Source organism: Plectropomus leopardus, chromosome 23 (genome assembly GCF_026936395.1).
Source record: "Plectropomus leopardus strain MGB_pleo_1.0 chromosome 23, ASM2693639v1, whole genome shotgun sequence".
In the NCBI taxonomy this organism is placed as follows: domain Eukaryota; kingdom Metazoa; phylum Chordata; class Actinopteri; order Perciformes; family Serranidae; genus Plectropomus; species Plectropomus leopardus.
The window spans coordinates 16,083,063-16,108,211 of NC_142198.1; the positions used below are offsets into that span (position 1 = coordinate 16,083,063).

The 25,149-nt window shown below is 39.1% G+C and overlaps 1 protein-coding gene across 1 annotated transcript in view; it reads right to left on the reverse strand.

Moving 5' to 3' along the window:
* The window catches only part of pea15 (proliferation and apoptosis adaptor protein 15), a 47,711-nt gene extending 29,849 nt beyond the window's left edge, over window positions 1-17,862 (reverse strand). Inside the window, exon 1 of the mRNA XM_042512097.2 lies at window positions 17,437-17,862. The gene's annotated coding sequence lies outside the window, so the exon portion shown is untranslated. The remainder of the gene's footprint in view (window positions 1-17,436) is intronic.
* Window positions 17,863-25,149: the final 7,287 nt, after the last annotated feature.

Below are 25,149 nucleotides of genomic sequence, written 5' to 3' on the forward strand. Positions count from 1 at the left end.
TCATCATTGAGTCCAACTGGACGATTGTGCCAAATTTGAAGAAATTCCCTAAAGGTTTTTTAATAAACGGTGCCCAGAAGAATGAGACATAAAAGATCACAGTGACCCTGACCTTTGACCTATGACAACCAAAATCTAATCAGTTTATCGTTGAGTCCAAGTGGACATTAGTATTAAATTTTAAATAATTCCCTCAAGGCATTTTTGAAATATTATGTTCACGAGAATGTGATGGAAGGATTGACAACCCAAAAGCATAACAACTGCAGCTACGGCTGTTGCCGACGCAGATGCATAACAGACAAACAACAAAGCCTTTAAATACACAAACAAACAAACAAATTAACACGGTAGCAGCCTTTTTTAATGTTAGATGACATTTTGACTGTAGCAGATAAAGGAGAGTACAGCCTGGACCATGACGTGGCTTTTCTACTCTGAAAACAACACCAACACCTCCACCACACATACCGAACACTCCCTCTCTCTCAGCAACACGCCAACAAGGGAAATAAAACAAGCACAGTCCAAGTGAGACACTCACTGGGTCAAAATCTCTCACGCAGACATGCAAAGCAGTGCTGATAAAAGGCCCACTCTGACTCTTTGATGGTGCTGGGTTTGTTTCTCACTTTGCACAAAGCACCTTTGCATAAATAACTTCAAGCCGCTGACTGAACAAAAACAAGGAGAAAAAAAAAAAGAGTTCCTGTTTGGCTCCTGCCTGATCCCAGATGGAGAAATGGCAAGATGGAAAAATGCTTCTGGAGCATTTGGATGAAACAGGAAATACATTTCTTGCTCACGTGTTTGCATATCAAGTTTTTTTTCATGCTGTTTGGGACTCACTGAGATTGCACCTTCTTCTGAATGAGACACACAGGTTTTCTCCAGCTGCTCATTGTCGCACCGTGTAGGTGTATTTGTATGGTTTTCAAGTCTGTGTTTGACAGACACCTGCACAAACCCACATTCTCACCTTTTTTCAAGCTGTTATCGACGAGTGAACACGGTGCCTCTACACAGTGTTTCTCTCCCCTATTGTTGGCCCGAGGTATTTACCAGTGTAAAGCATATGCAGGAGTGTTAGCCTGCGACTCAGGGGTTTGTTCGGCCTGCCTATCACTGCCTTTACAGCAGCTGCTGTTTCAGGGAGGAAATGTAAAATAGCTGCGCAAAGGGGAGGAAGGTATGCATCCAAAAATATGCATGTTTACTATGCTTAGGAGAAGTTTTTAAGGACTGCAGCAACAGAATTACTCTTTACGTGTAAACCACTTTAACACATGAAGCCTGTAAAAACTGTAGTTTTCTCATTAGCAGAAATGAGCAGCTGTTTTCGCCTTATTTCCCCCCCTAGTATAAATGAGTCCTGATAAGGAGCTGCAACCAACAGTTATTTTCCTGATTAATTACTTGTTTAAAAAGTTCTACATTTATCTGACAAAAACAATTTAGTATCAGATTTGATCATGATTGACCGATCATTTCAGCTCTTGTCGTCACTGACCACAATCTCTCGTTACTTTTTACAGACACCTTCGAGTCTACAGGCCGAATATCTGATTTTCCAAATGCACTATTTGTGTGTCACTTTAACACTGATTCTGCCACCAAATCCACAAATGTTTTCACATGACAAGACATTTTGTCCTCACAAATATAGTAATGCACGAGAATTTTAGGAAAACAGTAACTACAGCCTTTATTATTGTGTATTACATTGCAAACTATGACCGTATTTAGAGTTATTAACAAGGCAAACATCATCGTGGGTGAGGAGAGGCATCCACTAGCCTCCTCATTTAACCTGCTCCCATCTGGACGACAATATTTACTGCCTCTTTTTGCAAAAAACAGATCCAAACTGTCCTTTATCCCACAAGCTATAAATATTTAAACATCCCCAAATGATAACCGGTATTTCCATCTGGTCTGGTAAAACCTCTACCTTTGTCCTGTCTCATCAAATTCCTAATTAAGGTACGAAGTGGTACATTTACTGATGTGTTCACTTTTGTTAAGTCGATATATGGAAATATCAAGTGATTGTTGCTGCTAAACCAGTTTCCCCACAGGGACAAAAAAAAGTATCAATCCATCTAAACAGGCACGCAGAGCACTATTTTGGTGATTTTAGCAAAACTGTATTACTTAATAAAAAAGAAAATATCCAATAAATTCATTTCACATGGCTAAGACCTTTCACACAAGCATGAGGAGACACACAAAAGCATGCGCACACTCACACAGTTGCACAGCCGGCCTCGGTCCGGATGCCGGCATTCTCCACAGTGATAATGGGGCTGTATCCCACTGTAATGCACAGTTCACTGAGGCTGGCTCGGCTCCAGATGGAGAGGCAGCGAGGAAAAGGAACAGGATGCCATAACCTCGCCTCACACAGTGGACAAGAGCCACAGCTGCAGGACACACACACACACACACACACACATACACACACACACACGGATAAACAGGCCAGAGCACCCACGCCTGTATCAACCCACATGAATGCTTCCATCTACACACTCAACATATCTACTGTACATGTTTTCATGAAACATAGAGATGGACACGTACACAAACACGCTTGCAAACACAAGTTCTGTGCATCATAAAAACAACACAAAAGTGGCTTCAGCGCACGCCGACATCACGCACCCTTACATAAAGTACACTTCATAAGGCGTGTTGGCTGTAATCATGCTGCTCCTCCGTCTGACAAGAGCAGAAAGTAAAAGGTGGCGGCGGTGTTGGAAGTGGCGGAGGAGTGGGAGGAGGAGAGAGTGCCTTTTGTTGTATTTTTTCGAGGCTCTGTTCAACAAGAAAGGCAGAGGAGCCGCGATGTGTGAGAGGATTTGTTGCTGAAAAGTAATGATGTTATTCCGCCCCGTTCTGACCTGTTTAGACAAGAGACACCAAAAAGCTTCCTCTTTGCAGTTCTGCACCAGAGCTGGTTTACACCCTCAGAAGCACAGCGGGGGAGAAATGGAGGTCGTAAGAAGAGCCGCACGACACAGTCGGTGTTAGCTTTTCTATTTCTCTAATCAGTGGTTGTTTGTTTAAAGGGACAGTTCACCCCGAAATAAAAAAAGACACATTTTTCCTCTTAACTGCAGTGCTATTTATGTGTCTAGACTGTTTTGGTGTGAGTTGCTGAGTGTTGGTGCCCAGTGCAGCAAACTAAAGAGTAGCAAAATTAACCTAGACTGACATGTTTAACCAAAAATTATCAGTGGAAGTTTAACAGTTAACCACAGACATCCCTAGTTCCTACATTAAACTGATCAACAAGGACCAGTATGAAAAATGGTTATTTTATGTCCTGCATTACCCTGTGTTAAAAGTAATATTTAAACCTTGAACACTGAGCGAATAAGTTTCTTTCTTTCTTTAAATATATATATATATATATATATATATATGAAAAAATGCAATGTGCAACTTGGTAAGAAATGTTTAAGAAAGATTTAGAAAATTAGTTTTAAAAAAGCTATGGAGAAATGTTTAGGAAAAAAGCAAGGGAAAACTAGATTTATAATTATCCTAATTACATATTTAAAATTATTTTACAAAATAACTATATTTTTTAAGCACTTTTTCCAGGTCATTTCCATGTTTTGTTTTGTTTTCAGCTTTCTTTCTTTTATTTTTCTTCCTTTTTCCATGTTTTTTAAGAAATCAAGCCAAGTAGCCCAAGTTTCAAAGGGTTATTAAAAGTTATACATGCTTTTATATATTCAATAATTATTATATAATTAATGTTGAATTGTCAGTATTTTAAAAGTTAAAAGGACAGGTGACATCTATACCCTGACCCTTAATCTTCAACAGCTGCCACTAGAAACACAAGAGCTGCTGCCTTGAATGAAAGGAAAGAAAAGGGGGAGGAGAGGAGGGAGACAAATGGGAGAAAGGAAGAGGAGGTGAAAAAAAGAGAGGAAAAGAAGGAGGTGAAAAATTAGAGGAAGGAGGGCAGGATGAGGCAAAGGAAGAGGAAGCAGAGGAGGAAGGAGGGGCAGGGTCTGAGTCTGAGTCATCGTCAGTTAAAGGCATCAGCTGAGCCGAAGGGGGAGAAAAGACAAGAGACAAGACACGCACAAGCACACACAAGCACACACACACACACACACACACACACACACACACAGAAGAGAGGCAATCTTTAATGGCAGCTTCCCCTTCTCTTTCACTAACGGGGACGTGGAGTCAAATGGTCAGGGACTGTGGGGAATGGCTGTCCATATTGGAGCCATTGACCCCTCTCTGACACACACACACACACACACACACACACACACACACACACACACATAAATGGGCCGGAGTCCCCAAACAGTCCATTAGAGATTAAACAAGTTGTTCAGTCTGCGTTTCAGACTCCAGGCGTGATTCAAATTTTCAGATTACTCTGCCGGCTCATCTGCCTCCTCTCCTCCTTCCTCCTCTATGCTCTCTTCCTCTCTCTTCCCATCGCTCAGGCCTCTCTATTGTTCCATTAGTGGATTAAGCACGCCGGTACCAGGGAGGAAGACGAGTGCAATTCAGAGAAAATTAAACTCAGTCCATCACCCTGCATCCGGGGGACGTGAGACGTCTAACTGGCGTACTTTACCTGCCCGCCTTCATCGCCTCGTCACATTACGGCTCTTTTATGGATTCCTATAATAACACAACGGTGGATGAATTCACTGCACGACTCCATGTGCAGACCTGCTATTCCTCCTGCACATTATTGAGGTGATAACTCAAAGTTAAATGAGTGTTCCCGTTGGCGGAGCAGGGCTACGGGGATATTAAAGTTTATGTTGGAACCTGTTGACGGACGAGAACTCCGAGCTGCACCTCACACTGCTGGACAAGAGTCTGCAGCAGGGATATTATTGTTCAGGGGGCCGCATTCAGAAAGCTCCCAGGGGCCGGACATTTCCTTCGCTGTTATTCTCATTATATATGTAGACTTGACCTGACGTTCCATCAGTAGGTTTGGGTGCTTTTCACATTTGAACTGAAACCTGTACTGGTTCCCGTACTCGTATCCAACGGTACCTTTTTCAATACTTTACAGAAGCTACATTTTTTTAAACAAATTCAGAGGAAATCAATAAATCAATATGCACCAGAAATACTGATGCTATCAGGGCTGCAGCGATAGTTTTGGCTCTCTGGGAATCCAGTGGAGCTCCTTGGACAGCTTCTTAGCTTTGGGACATTTCACAGCTCTTCGGCCTTATTACTGAACCTCGTGTTCTCACCTCTTAGCTACCAAAATTGGGCACCTACTGATTTAATGTGAATGGTATGGCATAATTTGGTTGGTGCCCTTATAAGATCCAAGTCTGGTACCCAACCCTTGGCCCTATAAAATAATAATAAGATTAACACATTGACATTAATTATGCTAATTTTCTGCTGTTTTGCAGGTATGATGTTGGTGACATAATCTTTTTAATGTTCATGCTGGTATGCCTTAATTTGCTAACTCCAAACATAAAGTCTGTCTAAAGTGAGTCTGATAGAAAAACAATTAGTTTTGTAGGTGTTTGGTCATAAACTCAAAATTGGACAAATTAAAATGTGGGCACAATATTGGTGCTAGATTGTTAGCTAAAGGATCATTAAAGATTGTAAAATGCATCTCGAATGGGACGTGGATATTTGTATCAAATTTCACAGTGGTGGTTGATTTATTTCATTTAAAACCACAAATCTTAACCTGTTGGTGGTGATAGAGGAATGGTCTGGGGATAACTAAAGTCAGCGGGGTACAACATCTGGAAACCCTGAATGTCTGCAACAAACATCCTGGCAATCCTTACAAATGTTGCTGAAAAATCCCCCTGAAAAACAAAAAAGTCTGACCTGGTGGTGGCGGTAGAGAAAAATTCAGGGGATTAAGATAAATCCTAATGTTATGTCAATCCATAATGTCTTAAACCCCTGAGAAAACATCCTCTTCCAGATGCGTGGTACAAAGTTTCGTGACATAAAGAGCAGTTACACAGCCATCTAAGTGCCCACAATTACAGCAAAGAACAACCTAAAGAATATTGCTGCTTTTACACCGTATCATTACCATCACATGCGAACTGAATTATTACAAGACATAGCAGTAGTATATCATCATGAAAGATTAGCTCCCTAGTTACCAAACCATCTGCCTTAGCAACCCAAACGACTCACAGCTCTGTCCTCTCACGGTAATCATCAGTATGGCTGAAATGCAACTTTCATCACTATTATTGCTTGGATTCAATTAATGCTTATGTAACACAATCATTAAAGATCCATTTGCTCTGTTACACATCCTTGTTGTCCTCCTAATGTGCGACTGGATGCTGTGTGAGGTCCTCAAAGAGGAACGTGACAGGGTTATTTTACGCTTCCCTCTCATTTCCTCATTCTGGTCATGCTTTCATTATTTCTGCGCTTTGCCTTTCCTGTCAGCGCTGAAGTAAAATTGACTTTCCTGCTCGAAAGTTCCCCTTCTGAAACACCACAGAGAGACTGTGGACAATATGAGACGCGGTGCAGCGCCGTGATGACTAAGAGTTTCTCTTGTAATAATGGAGAGCACATACAGTAGAGTGTGAGTCAGTTAGTGTACTCACATATTGAGCTGCATGGTGCGGACTGTCGGAGGCTTTCATGCTGTTAGGAAAACATTACAAACGATAAACTCAGATTTTAATTTCTGAGCTGTGTCTGTCTGGAAAATAATAGTGTGGGGGGAATCGATAAAGCATATTACTGCAATATTTTGTGTGGAAATACTGTATTTATACACAGATGCCAAATATAAATTTTTTCATCACATACATTTTTAATACTGCAAATACAGAATAAACTGTTGGTAGCCTACTAGAATAATAAAATCAAGTGCTTTTTTAGTCCACTCGACACATTTGATGTAATAAAAATTATTCATGTGAGATGAACGGACTGAAAATTTTATAGATAAAACTAAAGTTGATTAAGTTTTTATTAGGGAACATAATTTGCAGTTGAAAACAGTTTTTTAAAAAAACAATAAATCGCAATATATGTCAATATATTGCAAAACCTTTAAAACTGCAATAATATTGCATTGTGACTTACATATTTAGACATCGTATTATGGGATCTCTGGTGATTCCCAATCCTAATGGAAACTGATTTACTGACACTTTTAATCAATATTACAGCATGTTAGTTTCGTAAGCTAATATCAGTTAAGTGACCAGTCAACTATTATGTTATTTCACACATTATGCACAACGAGAAATGCTTTCTGATTCCCTGAACAGGACTGACAAGGTAATAAACGTTTCCGTTTTTAAACCCAATCACTGAGACAATTTCCACATGGACTCAGCAAAATGTGATTTTAACTCATCCATAAGAAGATGTTTCGAATGTTGAATACTAAGAGCTGCAAAGACGTAAGCACATATGGGATCAGACTGAAATCAAACAACGACAAGGGCAGATGTGGCTTGTGGGCTGCGCGCTGCCCACCTCTGGTTTAGTCTCAAAAACTCTGTGTTATGGTATTATATTAAAGCTTCTAGTCTGGCCTTTGTGGAACGGTACAATGCATTAGTGCAAGCTGCAGTACCTCGAGCGCTAGGTGGGTACACGGGTCCCCAGAGGGTTACATAAACAACATACACAGAGCAAGTTTGACGCCTGAATCGCATTTTATCAGTTTGAGCGGAGAGAAGGTACGTGTGTGTGTGTGTGTGTGTGTGTGTGTGTGTGTGTGTGTGTGTGTGTGTGTGTGAGTGTGTGAGTGTGTGAATGTGTGTGTGTGAGTATACTCTGTGAATTTTTCATCTCTGTGGCGGGGAGGTTAACCTGATTCCCGAGGCTTTTTCAACCACACATACAGTACAAGAATATACACACATGAAAACACATACACTAAAGGAGGGGATGGAGGTAATAACATTGAGGCAGGCAAAGACACGTTGTGGGGTTTAACAGACGAGTTCAGGAAGCAGAGTTCATTTACGAGATGGACGACACGGATGCTGAGACAGCTGTGCGGAGGCAAGACAAACTATCATCAAGAAATGCCACAAAACAGGCTTTAAAAAGAAAATTTAACACATGAATTTCACTTGCTTGTTGTTGTCCAAAAAGAAAAATGCTTAAAAAACACTTAAAAGTCTTTTTAAAGTATAAAAGTATGCCACACAAAAAAAAAAAAAACGCTCTGAATCACGCATCAGCAACACAAAGTGTCTCATCGAGGCACTCATGGCTCATCAGAGCAACTGTTACAGACCTGTACTTTCCACCCACGCCGCGAGCTTCTTCACCACACACACAAATATCCATCGTCATCCAAAGAGCAGATGAAGAAGCACAAACACACCAGACCCCCCCGACAGGCACTGCCAGCTTCTCCACGGCGCCGCAGGCTGACTCGTCGTCTGTCGCATGACAAAAACAGATACTGGCCAAAAGTTAGCCATGTGTCAGACACACAACAGGGTTACTGTAGTCCATGACTTTGGTTATTTTTCCTTTTTGAGTTAACATGTTAGTTTTTGAGGTATTTCTAATATTTTGTAATTGATATTGTAATCAGAGGTTGCCTTCTTTGAATATTTTGTGTCATTTCTGTCTACCGTAACTTTAAGTTATTCACACTCCTGTCCAGTTGGTGGCATCACGAGCAAAATTCCATTTACCTCAACTGTATTATTACCACAATAAGAAAACACTGAAAAACAATGAAGGTTCATTTTCACAGCTTAAACCTGGAAACCAGTGGCTGCTTAAAAATTACTGCAGGAAACTGACCCGGGTGGTAAAGTAATCGTGACTTGTGGTTTTGTGTGCATCTGTGCAGATGTATGAGTAGATCATGTGAAACGCATCAGCACGACGGCACTGACGGGGCACTCGAGGGGCCTTTGCTTAACAGCTGACTACAGAACATTCAGTCACGTGATGCTTGCAACTCGACCCAGGAAGTGGCGAGGTGTGATCAAACACGTTAACACTGACATAACACTGGGCGAGAAAACAGTTGCACGCAGGAACTTTATTTCCACAGTCAATTTGATGATTAAAACTGATGTGAGCCAGAGACACAGGGAGACAGAAATCTACACTTTGAGGTGACCCTTGACAGAGTATCCTGTAACACCTGACACACACACACACACACACACACACACACACACACACACATTCCCCTCCTGCTCCAATCGAATCAACTCTTATCAAATCCAATCAGACCCACCGAGGCGTTTCATTTCGGAGGCAAGCGGCAGAGTAGATTATGCACACGGACGAAGGCGAATGGCCTGAATCAAAGTGTGTATATTTTTATGTGTGTGCATATCTATGTATTTGTGCATGTGTGCGCTTTGGCCCATCTGCATCGTTGCTGTTTGTGTGGCTCTGCCCGTCTGTGTCGGCTTAGGTGCACCGCATGTGTGTGCATGGATCTCTTCATCCATTATTCTGGCTGCTGTGAAACCGTCGCACAGATTGGGCTTATGAAACACTTCCACAGCTGTAAAGCCGGCAACACCCTGCATCCATAAAATCAACAGAGTCACTCCAGTTGTGCACAAAAACACACTAACCTCCAATGGTAGAAGAAGTATTTAGGTCCTTTACTTAAGTAAAAATACTAATACCATCCTGTGGAAATGCTTGGTTCCAAGTAAAAGTCCTGCAAGTAAAATGGTACTTAAGTAAAAGTAAGTATAATCAGGAAAATGAACTTAAAGAATGTAAAGTAAAAGTACCAAATACAGAAAAATCTTTAAAAACAAAAACAAACAAAAAATATTTTAAATAAGAAAAATAAGAAAAAAAAAGAAAACACTGAAAACACCTCCAAATTCAAAATTAATAGAAAACACACCAAAATAATAAGAGAAAAAAAATCATCCAGCCCAATTTATAATTATTTTAAAAATAATAATAAATACGAAAAATTACAAAGAAAAGAAAAAAGATTTTAAAAAAAGATTATCACAAAAATCCCCCCCCCCCAAAGTACCCAATTCATACTTGAGTACAGTACCTGAGTAAATGTGCTTAGTTACATTCCAGCACTGGTTGCTGCTCCACCCCTAAAGAGGAAATCTAAAAACTCTGCAGGGTGATATATTTGCATGGGCAACACAGATCAGATAAACAGCGCCAAAAGCATTTAAAAAAAAAGTAGCTTTCTGCTGGTGTAGGCGTCACTTGTAGCACGGCAACCGAGCGACCACGCAACCAAGCAGCAGTTGTTGGAGGGATTAAATCTGTGTTGGTTTTTTAAGTGTTCATGTGGCTGCAGCCAGAGAGAGGGAGGCTTACCCTTTGTGGCACTGGGGAATTTTGAATAAATCATTGCACATGCTTCAGCTTCACAAACACTGTCAAGGTAAATCTCACCTTCAGGTAAAACTCCTGACAGAATGCGAATCATTCCCGCTTCCAAATAACATATACATGTTTTTAATAATGCTAAATTCCAAGTAAACACAATCATCTTGCCAAATAACCTGCAAATTATATGGCACATATTTGTATCCTGTAGGCTCGTGGGTGGATTTGGATGATAAAACCAACCTAATAGGACCATCTGTAATGTATCTACAATATAAGAAATCTGCAGCAGGGAATTAAAAGTGATTATAACCGGTGATGTAACTGGAAATGCCGACTTCCTGTTTGCAGAGCACCCAGAGCTCTGGGTGAGAACATTACAATATACAGTGTTTATTCTATGCAGTTTTAAAAGCAGTGGGGGTGGTAAGCTTAGCTCCGAGTGCTGATTTCACTCTTGGCTCAGTTCTTCTCCGTCTCTGTTTGCAGTATCACTTCCTGTGACCCCGATGACTGAGGCGGAGAGATTAGGGTAAGGTTTCCTCGGCCACTCATATGATATACAGTTGTGGGTATTAAAGCTGAATCTGTCTGGATCTGAATTGGCGAAGCCTGCCGTGAGTTTCTAGTTAATGTAAATTATTCAGCTTGTGCTGTCAGGGTTTCCCACATATTCAGTGCTTTGCGGCAGCACGCCACATAAAACATCTGCCCTTATGTATTGAATTTACATTTTTGGAGCTGGATTGTTCATTGACAGAGCTACTGGAATATATATACAGTTCAATTAATCACTGCACCACACTTTCGGAGTGCAGAGCATACTCTGGGCACAGATGGAGCAGCAGAATGTCAGGTGCAGTGAAGAGAAACTGTCAGCTTGGCTACCATCACTCTTTTATACTAACTCTTCTTATAGACAAGTAAATTTTGGTATATTTCATGAGTGGTCCAGAGCACTCTCACTAAGATAAGAGAAAACTCCTTTTTGTCACACTCCATAAACAATTTGTCCAACCGGAGCTTTATATTTGAGGAATATAAAAATAATGCATGATCAAATTTAGATTACTCTATTTATGTTTTTGAGATATTTTCTTTTCATTTGTGGGTTTAAGAAATAATACTTGTCCACTGAGTCCAATTGCACCTTTAAAAAACCCTTTGATGATATTGCATACACAACATTTACAGATTCACAGATGTTTTGTCATTGCTGGGATCTTAATTTCCTGCAACATGAGATCTGAAACTTTAGAAAATTCCATATTAACTTTATTAAACAAAATGTCAATTTCACTACTGCAGAAGTTCTTCTTACAGACTTTTTTAGTCTCTTTGCAATTCTTGGGTATGTGTCAAGAGTGTTTGCACATACCTGCTCTTAAGTACCTGTAATACTTATTTGCTAATAACAAAAAATATTAGCTAAATGTAAGAGAACTCTGCAGCATGAGGTCCATTTTCCTATTAAGTTAGAAAGTGGCTCCATCAGTTTAATCTGTAAATAGATACCTAGAACAAACCTGAGGAAAGTGGGAGGCAAGCGAGCGGTCGTACCCAGATTACAGGCGCTGATGTAACGCGGCGTAATGACACTGACCCTCTCTAAAGCATAGCTTCCTGAGAGCGCAGCGCACACATGGTGAAAGTAAACAAACGCGCAGCAGGAGGGGGAGGTGGGAAACAAAAGGCAGGGGCAGTCTGACAGTGACATATCCGTCCCTTCTGTGTATCGGGAGGCCTGTCAGAGGATCCACCGCTGCAGGAAGTGATCCTTTCAGAGTGACGGCGACGCTGAAAAACACGGGTTGTTTTCATGATATCTGAGCCGTTACATTGACACCACACGCGTTTGTGTTGGTTTTCAGCATGACGTGATCTTAATTACCCAGTGAGCTATGTTGACGTGCATTGTTGTCAGATCAGGGTGATACTGGGCTTTATTAAATATCCAGTGGCGGCCTGTCAGTGTGGATGCAGCGGAGGTTAGCCTGGGTGTCACAATGAAATAAAGGCTTTTTTGAGAGAAAGGCTTTTTTTCTGTTCTGCAGTCCTGCAGCAAATGCTCACTCCTATTAGTTTAGTACTTTTTAGTTCTTTAAAGACATAAACTGAATATAGAGAGCTCCATTTGGGTCTAGAAATCAAACCTGTTTAAAGTGGACTCTGTTGTAACAAAAACATTCAAAAGCAAAGTCCAAGGCTCCTTTCGGTTTCAAAGGTTTGAAAAGCTTTCAGTTCTCTCTGAGGAAGGCCAGTGCCAAATGGGTATTCAGTGTTTTTGAGTGTGCACTACTTTTCCAACAAGCTAAATACTTATTATCAACACTTTTTATATGCTTTAGATTTTATGCTTTTTTTTAAACACAATGTTGATACTTAAACAACTTAAAAAGCTCATAATGGTTGAGCCTGGATTACAGTACCTTACAGGAAAATGCAAAACACTGTTGCCCTCCAAACATTAATTACTATTTAAACCACAATATAGGTCAGTTTAATGTATTAATTAACATTTTTGTTTGTGTACAATGTCTCAGATCAAAATTTAGTTGAAACAGTGTGCTCAAAAAAGTCAAAAAATAGCATACAATTGATGATAGTTGGCTTAGTTTGCTGACCTGTAAACTGCGATTTGAACTAAAATATCTTGAGAACTACTTGATGGATCACTATGAAATTCATAGACATTTACACTCAAAAGATGATATTTCTACTGATTTTAGTTATCCTCTGAATTTTCCTCCAGCGCAACAAAGAGGTTAACATTTGATGCTTCTGAAACCATGCAGCCGATAAATCAGTGCATATCTAAAAATGAGCTGTAGTCATTTACAAAAAAAAAAAGTTGATCTACAAATTAGGCTAAAAGGTTTTCATTCACACAAAGTATCAAAAAAAAATTAACATTGCGGTATCTGTATTGAAAATCTTTTATGATACTTGGCCCTTTTTGGTACAGATATCATGGTGCTGCCAGCCTCTTGCTTAAGTGTTTGCACATGTAGATCCTAAAAATGTTTTAGCTCTGCTTCATTCTGGGAAAAAAATTCCAGTAAGATGAAGTCAGTGAGCCATACAAGCTGCTGTTTCCCTCCTTGACTAATCTGAGTAGTTTTATACTAAATTAAACCAAAAAAGGAAGAGAGAGAAAATAGATCAGATGTCAATGAGTCCAGTTTCATCTCCAAGAAGTTTCCACTTCCTGTGGTTGCAGAAGTACACATACCCAACACCAGACTTTCACATTTGGGGTAAACTTGAGTGAATTTATGGGTATTAGTTTGCTGTGGTTAAAAAAAACACGTTAGCCTGAAAAGAGTAGCTACATTTGTTTTTATGGCTATGATGAAGTGATTAAGTCTGTTTTTTTGTGCGTTGCTTGGCATGTATGATAATAAACAGCCCGCTGACAGGGAGCCATGCAAAAACATGTTTTTTTTCTTTGTTTTGATTGTTTCAAGTTGCACCAGTTAAACGCTGATCTTCCCGAAAACTGTATTTGACTCAGCGCCTGTAAACAGTCAACCACAAACATTCCCCTGGCGGCAGCGGGGGGACAACCGACACCACCGACACACGTAGAGAGGAAGTGAACCCGAGAGAGGAAGCACATTTCTGCTGCGCTGCCCAGTTTTTTTTTCTATCTCTGTCCGAGAAGACGGATCGATGCATATCAGAGAGGAGAGAAGGCTGGCTCCCAAAAAGCTGAGTCAAGGCACACTCATACACAAACTTGTATACTTGTGAGGACCCTTGTTCCTAACCCCCTTGCCCTTATTTTAACCTACAACTAAGTCATACGTCGTCCTTCAAACCCTCAAACAGCCCTCTTTTCGCAGAACAGTCCAAATAAACCTGCAAACATACAACTTAAATTCATGGAATACAGGGACATCAGCACTTTAGGACTCTAAACTTGTGTAGAATTTACTACAGCAATTACTGTGACAATAAAATAAACTCGACTCTATTCTGCTGCACTGGGATTGTTTAACAGCTCGTAAAAGGTGCACACTGTGGACGGATAACATGAATGGAATGCAGCCTCACAAGAAATGGACTGACAGCTGTCATGCTGCACGAGTGTCACACAATGCAAAGCATCTGTGTGCCGAATGTGGATGTATGTAATGTATGTGTGTGTCACACGAGGTCAGGATGCAAGAGAAGGACACTGAAACTATTAGTCGATAACAGATAATTAATAAAGCAACTGTGATGATCATTTTTATGCAAATATACTTATTTCGGTCTTTGGCTTAGGCTATGTTAGTGTCTCTGTTGGTTACACCAAAAAAGCAATGTGATGACATTAACTTTGGCTTTTGACATTCTGATGGCCATTTTATACTATTTTCTGAAATTTTATTCTAGATTTTTAGATTTTTTTGCTGTAGGAAACGGCTTCACTCTGGCTGAGCTGCAGGATGGAGAAACAGAACTTGGGGAGAAAATAAAGAAACATATGTGATGGTAAACACGTACGATATGTTATATTATGTGGAAGATTATTGCACTACAAATACAACCTTAGCTGGCCTTGACTCTGCTTTGACTTTTTTAATGCTCATAAGATTCGGTGAAGCGTCAACTCATCATATGCTTTGTTTCTAGCTGTGTTACCGTGTTATTTAGCTTTGTTAGCTGATGCTTTTCTATGTTAGCACCACTAGCCATGCTGACACAGCTAACGGTGCTAACAGATCCAACAATGTTAACATGGTTAACGGTGCTAAAGGTGTTTTGAAGCTCAAAATTGAGACATATACTCATTAATAAAAACAAATAGACAAAAGAGTCACGCTGTTAGTTAGCTAAAATTAACCCACAAATCGACATATGTGACCTTTCAAAAATATCTGCAGCTGTTCTCCTGTTAACGGTTAACCACTGACATCCCTAGTTCCTGCATTAAACTGTTCAGAACAAGTACCAATATGTATAAGTGTTACTTCATCAATAAAGTCTTGCATTAGCCCTTATAAAGTGTATAGTTAAGAAATGTAATATAACAATAGTTTCCTATAGACATGCCTAATGGGTAAAAAATAACAGTAGAAATGGTAACTGTTGACGTCTCTAAACCAAATGAGAAATTAGTTATACCAACAGAACAAAATAAGAGACTTTACAGAGTTTCAGATACCGAAATACACTAAAACGTGTAGAAATGATGGTTTTCACTGTTTAATGTATTTAAAGCTACCATTCTACTTATTGCAGTTATGCATATTTTTAAGAACATGAATAAATTGCTTTTATACTTATCTTCACCTTTAACAGAATGTCTTAAATTTACACAACAGGCCTACTTTGCCTCTTGTGTTTATTTTATACCTTATTATTATGCCTTTAACACAGTAAGCCACAGTGAACAACAACATTAAATACTTTTGTGACACTATCAGGGGATTAAAAAATAGACAACACAGGGATATTAGGTGATATAAACCAGTGATAGTCACTCCCACTTCTCCCACCACACACAACCACACACACACACACACACACACACACACACACAAACAAACACACACACTCAGTGCTGGCAGGCCAGACACATCCATTCATAAAAGACCCACCCCTTCCCCATCCGCTCACACACACACACACACACACAGACACTCATAAACACACACTCACAGCCATCCGGGACAGTCACAGGTGGTCGCCTCTTTCCTCTGACTGAATATTGTGCGGGTTTAGAGGAAGTACATTCCTGATAATTTGGCTGCAGTGATGCTTACAAATACAGATAAGAACTCGTAATAACATTGCAGGAAACATAAAGTGTTACTAAAAAATAAAGCAACTTATTATAATCAATAAGAAACCACATGATGATCAAACGTATATCAAGTTTCAGTGGGAGTATTATGGGGAATATCTGGCTGGGAGGTAATGAAAAGGACACTGGATACATGAATGCCTCCAGCAACACTAAACCCAATCCAATTAGTTTAATCAATGGTGTGTTAAATGCCCTCTTGAGGATGGGAAATTCACCAACTTGCCACTTAAACTGTCAAGTTCATGACTGAGTCGTGTCAACAAGGCATTGCACATAGATAGAAAAAAGTGCCACAAAACTTTATATTTTTTTTAACCCCTTGAAACCTGGATGGACATATTTTATTGTGTTGTCTTTAGATGCCTTTCATTTAAACCTTTAAAACCTCAGCAAAAAGGTTTAAATTTCTTCAAAAACATGGGAAAAAGCGATGTGTCAAATTGAAAAAAGAAAAAAAAAGTAAAAATTCTTGTTTAAAAATAGATGAGATAAAGAGAGAGAGATAAGAAATTATCAAAAAAAAGGAAAATATTAAAGTCTAAAGTAAAACTATTTTTATGATTATCATAATTATATATTCAAAAAATGTTACAGGTTTTTTTTAAAATGTATTAAGCATTTTTTTTCCAAGTCACTTTTGTTTGTTTGTTTTTTACTTTCTGGTTTTGTTTTGATTTTATTTGTTTGTTTTGTCCTGAGTTTGTTTTGCTTTTTTTGTTTGCTTGTTTGTTTGTTTTGGGATTACTTGTCCTAATATTTGAGAAATTTAATTGTATCTTTTCATTTTATTTCATTTCATTTTATTTCATTTTATTTCATTTTTGTTTTATTGTTGCCACTTTTAAGGTAATTTCTTGTCAAGTTGCTTATTGCCTTCCTTTCATGTTACTGAAAGAAATCCTATTGATTTGTTCTGGTTTAGATTTAACTTTTGTTCAGATTTTTGGCTATTTTGACTAAATGTTTTACAGATATGGAAAAAAGTTTTCTTCCAGAGTGCAAAATATCTATTAGAATAAATTTAATCTTGACCCTGAACGCAACATTTCATGAACTTTTTCCCCATTGTGCACAAAAAATCGACATATTTGATGCCAAAACAAGCTGGAAAACTAAATTTTACAGGCAGGCTGTGAAGTAGGCGAGTCTCTCATGTAACGGTATGCGAGGACAGACATGATCCAGATCCATGAATGGACTCCCAGCACATTAATGAGCAATACCCGGGTGGTTCTGCCTTAAAGAAAAATCGCCCTTATATTAAAAAACAAAGCAGTTCGCATGTGAGAAATGCATGAAAGAGACGTACTCACCCCGAGCGCAGCAGATATGAGTCAGCTACAGACAGGGAGAGAGATGCGGGGGTCTGCGGGAAGATAATCTCCTCCGGGTCTCACAGAAAGCCGCTCTGTGGGAATTTCGGCCTGAGAGAGGACAGACGGGCTGCAGGAGAGATTTTAAAAAAGAAAGAAGTCCACTCCGTCTCTGTCGGCTCACTTTTGCGGGTTCAAGTCGCTCGGTGATGGATTTGAGTGTGTTTCATGAGCGAGGGGGAACGCGGCCGTGAAGGGGACACGGGTGGGACGAGCTGTCAGTCAGTGTTTGCAGAGGATAAAACTGAAAAGGATGGTCGTGATTCCGCTCTGTGGTCGTCTGCCTCGCTCAGTCACCGGCTGCTGAAACGTGGAAACGCCTTTTCCTCTCTCTCTCTCCCTCTCCGCCTCTCTCTCTCGGTCACGGTTAAGCACGCCGTCTGATTCGTCCAAAGATCGTCTATTGTAAAACACCTCTCACTCTCTCAACAAACCGCTCAATGGATGCATGAATAAACATTACAACAATAACCGGTTTTAGGCATCGGCATGGGAGGGCAATGCCTCCCTAGATGCTCCACCTACCCCATTAACAACAAAAATTATCCCTTTAAGCGGTTAAAATAACTAAAGCAAGAATACTCAGCTTGCCCATATACATGCTTCTAGGACGTAAAGAAGTTTCTCGGATTTTAGGGCGTTTCTCAGGTTAGGACATTTTTAGGGTTTTAGGATGTTTTCAGGATTTAAGGACATTGCTCAGATTGTAGGATGTTAGGATTTTGAGTCGTTTTCAGGACTTTAGAACGTTTCTTGGATTTCAGGACATTTCTGGGATTTTAGGACATTTCATGGATTTCAGGACTTTTTTTCTGATTTTAGGCCTTTTCTGTGATTTTAGGACATTTCTCTGTTTAGGATATTTCTAGGGTTTTAGGATGTTTCTAAGGTTTTAGGATGTTTCTAGGATTTTAGGACATTGCTTAGATTGTAGGATGTTTCTAGGATTTGGGGCCGTTTTCAGGACTTTAGAACGTTTCTTGGATTTCAGGACATTTCTCTGATTTTAGGACATTTCTCTGTTTAGGATATTTCTAGGGTTTTAGGATGTTTCTAGGATTTTAGGACACTGCTCAGATTGTAGGATGTTTTTAGGATTTTGGGCCGTTTTCAGGACTTTAGAACATTTCTTGGATTTTAGGACATTTATTGGATTTCAGGACATTTCTGGGATTTTAGGACGTTTCTGGGATTTCAAGACTTTTCTCCGATTTTAGGACATTTCTAGGATTTTGGGACATTTTCAGGATTTTAGAATGCTTCTTGGATTTAAGGACATTTCTTGGATTTTTGCACATTCCATGGATTTTAAGGCATTTCTCTCTTAGGGTGTTTGTAAGATGAGTACCAATGCATGTCATTTTCCAGAGGCTTTTATTTTGCACAACTAAAGTACAATATAAGTATCTGCATTATCACTTAAACAGCTGAAATATTGGGACGGTGTCAAAATCTAGTTTCATATTGTGCTTATTTAATGTATGCTCTGAATAAAGTTGTGTTTAATAAAAGTGTCACAAAATATAACACATTAGATATTATTCCACCACAGTATTGGTTGCACTGTATTTGTGAACTTACAGGGTATTTTCCCACATTTTGGTATAAGAATGGGATGCAATCACTATTTTAGACAGCCATGTACAGTGCTATAATCTGTATATTCTGTATGGGGCAGGACAAGCTGTAAATTAATTACAGTGTTTATCAGACTGATTTGGCCTGTAATTGTTTTCCTGCAACTGCCAAAAAAATGGAGTAGAAAAGACAAACTGATGGTGAGCAAAAGCGAAAATTGTTGGCAATTTTCACACATGCAAAAATGGCACAAGTATTCCTGCCAACACTGTAAAAAACTTAACACCTTATGAAATGATGTGTGATACTGAAAAAAACATTCGAAAAGACAACAAAAACGTGCTACTCATTACAGTTACCAACTGACCATACGCTGTTACATTTTATCACTTGTACATTTCTCTGATTTGTGTTTATTGTATATTTTGAGTGTAGGATGTTGGAGCTTATCCCAGCATGCATTGGGAGGATAGTAAGAAAGGGTTAAGGTGTCACAAAATGTTGTTAAAAACAGCACTGTTTTTTTATCAAAGGAGTTTTTTGTCCATTCACATTTGGTCCTCAGAAAAAAAACAGAGTGAGAGCTCTGTCAGTACTGCTCCCTCCTGATTCCGCTTTTTCTCAGACACTGGCACACACTCAGACACACACTTGCACACACACATTTTTTAAAGCTGATGTCACCGCGCTATCCGGTCCGCAAATCCCTCCTCCTGTTTCTTTCTCCCCATCACAACGCCGTCCAAAACACCACCACCCCCACCCCCGTCCCCACCCTCACACCCAAACTCCATTCTTTTAAAAAGTGACAGTGAGCCAACAGGAGCTGTGCGGCTGGGTGCTGATCCCTCAAATGAAGTTAAATCATCCATCTCTTGTCTGTCCTCATGAAAGAAAAGTTGACCTCCAGTACAATTAAAATGGATACAAGTAGGAAAGCAGGGCTGTTACTGGTTTAGATACAAGCAGCAACCTCCAAGGCTGAAAAATAAAGTGCCAAAAACTGCAATTCCTCTAATGGCCACTTGAGGCTGGCTCCAAGAGTGAGTTAATACCCATAGACCCCAATGTTAAATTAAAAAAACAAAAACAGAAAAAAAAACACCTTCAAAGCAGAAATAAACATGTTTACAGCCTGGTACAAAAAATGGTTTTGGTCTCTTTAGCTAGTTTTTAACATTAAGGACAACTATGCGAGGGGTACTTTTTTTTCAAGTTACTACCACTGCCAAATGTTGGTTAGGTTACGTTACCATGGCATTATCCAGATTTACAGAGTAAAGGCAGAGCAATCGCAATTTGATTATATTTTCAGTTCATAATAATTGTAATAATGACTTTATTAAGGGCACAGAGAAATGTCCATAGCATACTAAATAAAAACAAAGTGAATTTTAACATTTTCATTGCCTAGAAAAAAGTCTTGTTCAACATTTGGTTGTACAAAATGACCCTCTGAGGAGTCAGATGTTCAGTTTTTCTAGTAAGTGCATTTTGTTATAACGGTTTTAAGCCCGTTTTATGTTAGCGAAAATGAGCTTCAGCATAATTTTTACAGTATCAAAGTTAAAAGTAACGATGTGATAAATCTAGCGCCATCTAGCTGTGAGGATTGTTATTGCAACCAGATGAAACTTCTCCCATGTGCCGAGCATGAACACCGGGTTGGAATTCCTTCAGTGTACAGGAGGTCTTTTCCTCTCTAAAACAAACTACCAGTAACCAGAGGTAAAAACTGGTATAAACACAGAAAAAAGTAGTTTCTCATTTAAAAAACTGTGTTTTCCTGACGCTGTTTGTCACAGGGGCTGTCACAGATGGTTTAGAGATGTAGAAAAATGTTAAAATTTAATTTTTTTCCCATCAAAGAGCTACAATAAGATCAGTACTTTCTATACTCCTTGACACCTTGACTTAAGAAGATGTTGATTGTTGAATTGTCAGTTTGCAAAAATACATGGAGAGTTGCAGCACTTGTTACTGTTTTCACGCCTGTGTTCTTAAAGTAAGATTTCGGAGGCCCTTATCAAGGTAAGCCAGTCTTAAAGTCACTGGTCTAAAAGAAAACTGCTATGGTACGTGCTGGAATTATCTTGATGTTGTTTTGTCGATTTATGTCCTTGAAGAGGTCCATTTCTTCTTCTATTTATCTCCAAAAGTCTTCAAAAATGCCCAAATGTGGGAGTGGAGTGTGCAGCTGCTTCGGCTCTTGTTAACAGACTTTAAAGTGTAACTTAAACCTTGAACGTTCACAGGTGTCAGAACAACCACACATGAAGGAGCTGAAAGAAATAGTCCTGCTTGCAGCTACACAGGGCTAATGGTTTCACATACCTCAGGTGTGTGTGAGTGTGTGTACTGTTTATAAGTAGACTGTATAAACTGTAACAAAGGTCAAAAGATCCAAATAGTGTGAATACAATTCTAAGAAAGTACATGACGTCTTTTGGATCTCTTATAATATTTTTTCCCTTTCATTTCGATTCGTGCATGGTTTCGAAATGAGTCACTCTGAGCACTATTTTCCTAAAATTTGTGGTGCATCTCATGACCTCCAGTCTTTCAAACTGCACTTCATTCCTAACCAGAAAAAAAGCTTTATAGTTGGTTGATAACTCATGATGTGGCCGATCTTCAAACTCTCTGAACATGAATTAGACTTTTGTTGCGAGGTCTGTGACCCTGAGGCAAGGAAGAAGTCGCTTTTTAAACACAAACACAACCACACAGACGTGCACAAAGACTTCCTCTGGCATACACTCGCTGCCAAACCCATCTGACTCTTTGGCTGATTGTTTTAAGTTGCAGATGAACCTCACGACCCTCACGCACATGATATGACAGGAGAGATGGGGTTGGTGTATCTTGGGGGGGAAAGAAAACTCTGATATGTTGTACTTAACACAACTACTACATTCAGTTTATTACAAACCAGGTTGATAAAAGCACAATTTTTACGGTAAAACCTCAGTGGTCAGATATTTGTGACAGTTTTCAAATCATCACTGATCCTTTGGGTTTTGGTGTCTTTCTATCTCAAACTTTACATAAGGAAGTAGTGTACTGTGTATAATAGCTGAATTCTCAATTGGTTACAATTACATGCACACCAATATTTCCCTGTAATTCAGATTTTGACAATATTCTGAATATGATGCAGGTCATAAAAAACAGCATATTATATTTAAATCAAGTTTCAGTTATATTTTTCGCATTGCAAAACAGTTATTAAGTCCATTTTAACAATTTAAAACAATTCCTACCAGATTGTTGTGATTATGAATCAAATTACAGCAAAAAACTGCATGGGACTAGCATAAAGTTGGCATGTCTGTTAAGGGGAGACCCAGTTTCATTCATATATCGTGAGATCAGAGGTAAAGGGACTCCTGTGAAATGGCCATGTCATTTTTCATAACCAAAATTTAGCCTAACTGGAGCATTATTCCACCTGCTTACTGAGAAGCATGACATGGTTGATATCACTGGATTTCTTAGGTCTTCAAGTTTCATATGATGCCAGTATCTTCACATATATATACATATATATGATAATATCGGCATAAATAGGTATCTTGGCTGATTCAAATATTTCATTTTAAAGCCAATATCGGATGATGTGCCGTTGTTATTGTGCATCTCTACTGTTAATATAGGAAAACTGGGCTTTCTGTAAGTATATGCACTTTTCAAAAACAAAATGTGCATAAAAACCTGAATAAAAATGCCAGATATTTGAAAAAAAAAAAGAAATACTGTCAAAGGAACTTGGTGAATAATTCATGATGTGCATCTAGGATTCAACTTAAATGTCATTCAAACTTTTCACTGATGAAATATTGTTGTCATATCTGTGCAGCTACTTAATTTTGTTTTTTACCAAAGGTATCCAATTGAATATTGTGAAAGTTGCTAAACATATTGATCGCTGAAGCTGCTATAATGAACTCTTCACACAGTCTAAATTTCCTCCACCTGTGACCAGCTACACGAAATGGAGCCCTCTCACCGGCTGGTTTCACCGAAACAATGGGCACGCTGTTGTTAATGTATGCAAATAAGCACTCAGTCATTTGCATTGCAGCAGCAGAAAATGCGCTTTGAACTCCAAGTGACACAGATACACAGGCATCCACATTTACCTACGCATGAAAATCTAAACTAGATTCTTTATCTTTCTTCATAGTTGTTTTGTATATTTTTCAACTGAAAGTGTTAACTTCTCCTTTTATAACTCGTAAAAAGAAACATGTTCACGCCAACAGTTGGTAAAACCAAATGCATAACCAAAAGGAAAATGAAGCGAAAAACAACCAGCCTATTTTTCTGACTTCACATGGCAGATATTCAAACAGCACTCAGTGGGTGATGTATGAGTCAGTTGATGATCATCTGCTGCCTGGGAGGCCATATGTTGATTAGCATGCTGGGATTTATGGAAATGCTTTGAACAATACAGACAAGAGTTCACCAACTCTGTCTCGTTACTGATGAAAAAGAATGAACACATGGCATCTATATCATTTCTATGTCTCCAGAAGATAAAACATGTTATTACAGCTAACATCGGTACATTTGTTTGAGCTTGCTTTAAAAAGTTTAACATGGAGTTTGAACTATAGAAAGTGAAGTGGGAAAGGGCACCTCACAGCACCACTGCGGTGAAGAAAACACTGCCACAGTATGGAGCTTTAATCCATTAGCCGGTATATGAAACTCTCCCATGCATAAAGGAACAAACAAAATTATCTTATGCCCATGAATGTATTTTCTTTAACACCTTGAACCTCTGTGATGAAGATTTTAAAAAGACTTAAGGTGACACCCTCTCACATCTAAAGACAATGCTACTTTTTAGTCACACATTATAAGACTAAGACTGGGGATCTTGTAGGAGATCTTTTTGCAAGACAACAACATTTCTTTTAACTATTCCCCATTGTGCTCCTGGTGGAAAAAAAAAGTACCAAACTCCCTTTAAAAATATGTGTTTTTGCACACTAGTAAGAATAGTTAATATATCATAACTCTAGAAACAAAGGATAAAAGTTGTCCAATCAACAGTTTTCTTGTCAATTTAACATCATCACATAAAGATAAATCCATAGAGAGAAATACTATTTGCATACAAACTTAACATTTTGGATTTTCAACTCACTACCAGCCTCTGTAAATCAGAAAACTCCTCATTTTTTAATCTGGTGTGATTTTGTGTGTCCCCTTTTTATCATTCTGTGTTCCCTCTCAAATTTCAGATGTTTTTGTAGGTCAATGAACATGTCAGTTCTTATTTTTCTTTGAGGAATTTGATGAATTTGCGGGGTTGATAATTGATCTGTGGATCCTGCCTGTTAATGACATTGATGGAGGAGAGGAGCAGCTGCTGTACACGTGAGTGAAAGCAAACTTTCGAAATTTCACCTGTTCCATCTGTGAATACGTTCTGCGCTGGTGTAATTAATAACTGAAGAGTATAATCCAATAGTGCTTCAAATAAATGGTCCAGCTCCAAAAATATAAAATGAATATGTGGTGGCAGATGTTTTAAATGTGGTGGGCTGCCAAAGATAAATTAATAAATGGAAAACCCTGGTGCAGCTACTGGTTGTTGACAATATGTTCATGTCACTGAACTTCAGTATTTGCTTTAGCCAAGAATATATTTTATAATAATATTAAACATGTTTAATTTCACTGGAATATCAAGACAAGAAAAAGACCAACATGTTCTCATCCCAAGTTGTCGCATATCGCTGCTTTGTCAGTGGACCTCCGTGTCTAAATATAACGCTCTTATCCTCCTGCGTCTGCTGTTGATGTTCTGGGATGAAGTAAAACCAATGCTGGGTCAATGTGAGGTTTGGCAACATATGCACATGGCAACCAGCATTAGGATGTCAACAAAGCACATGCTTAGGTTAAGGCAACAGAAGCATGTGGTTAGATTTAGGACAGACATCATGGTTTTGCTCTATATTTATACGTAAAGCAAACACAGGGCTCCTGGTTAAAGTCCAGGGTTTGTTGGACCAATCCACTCTCCCTCCTACCCGACCTATAGGAACCTTTGTGCTC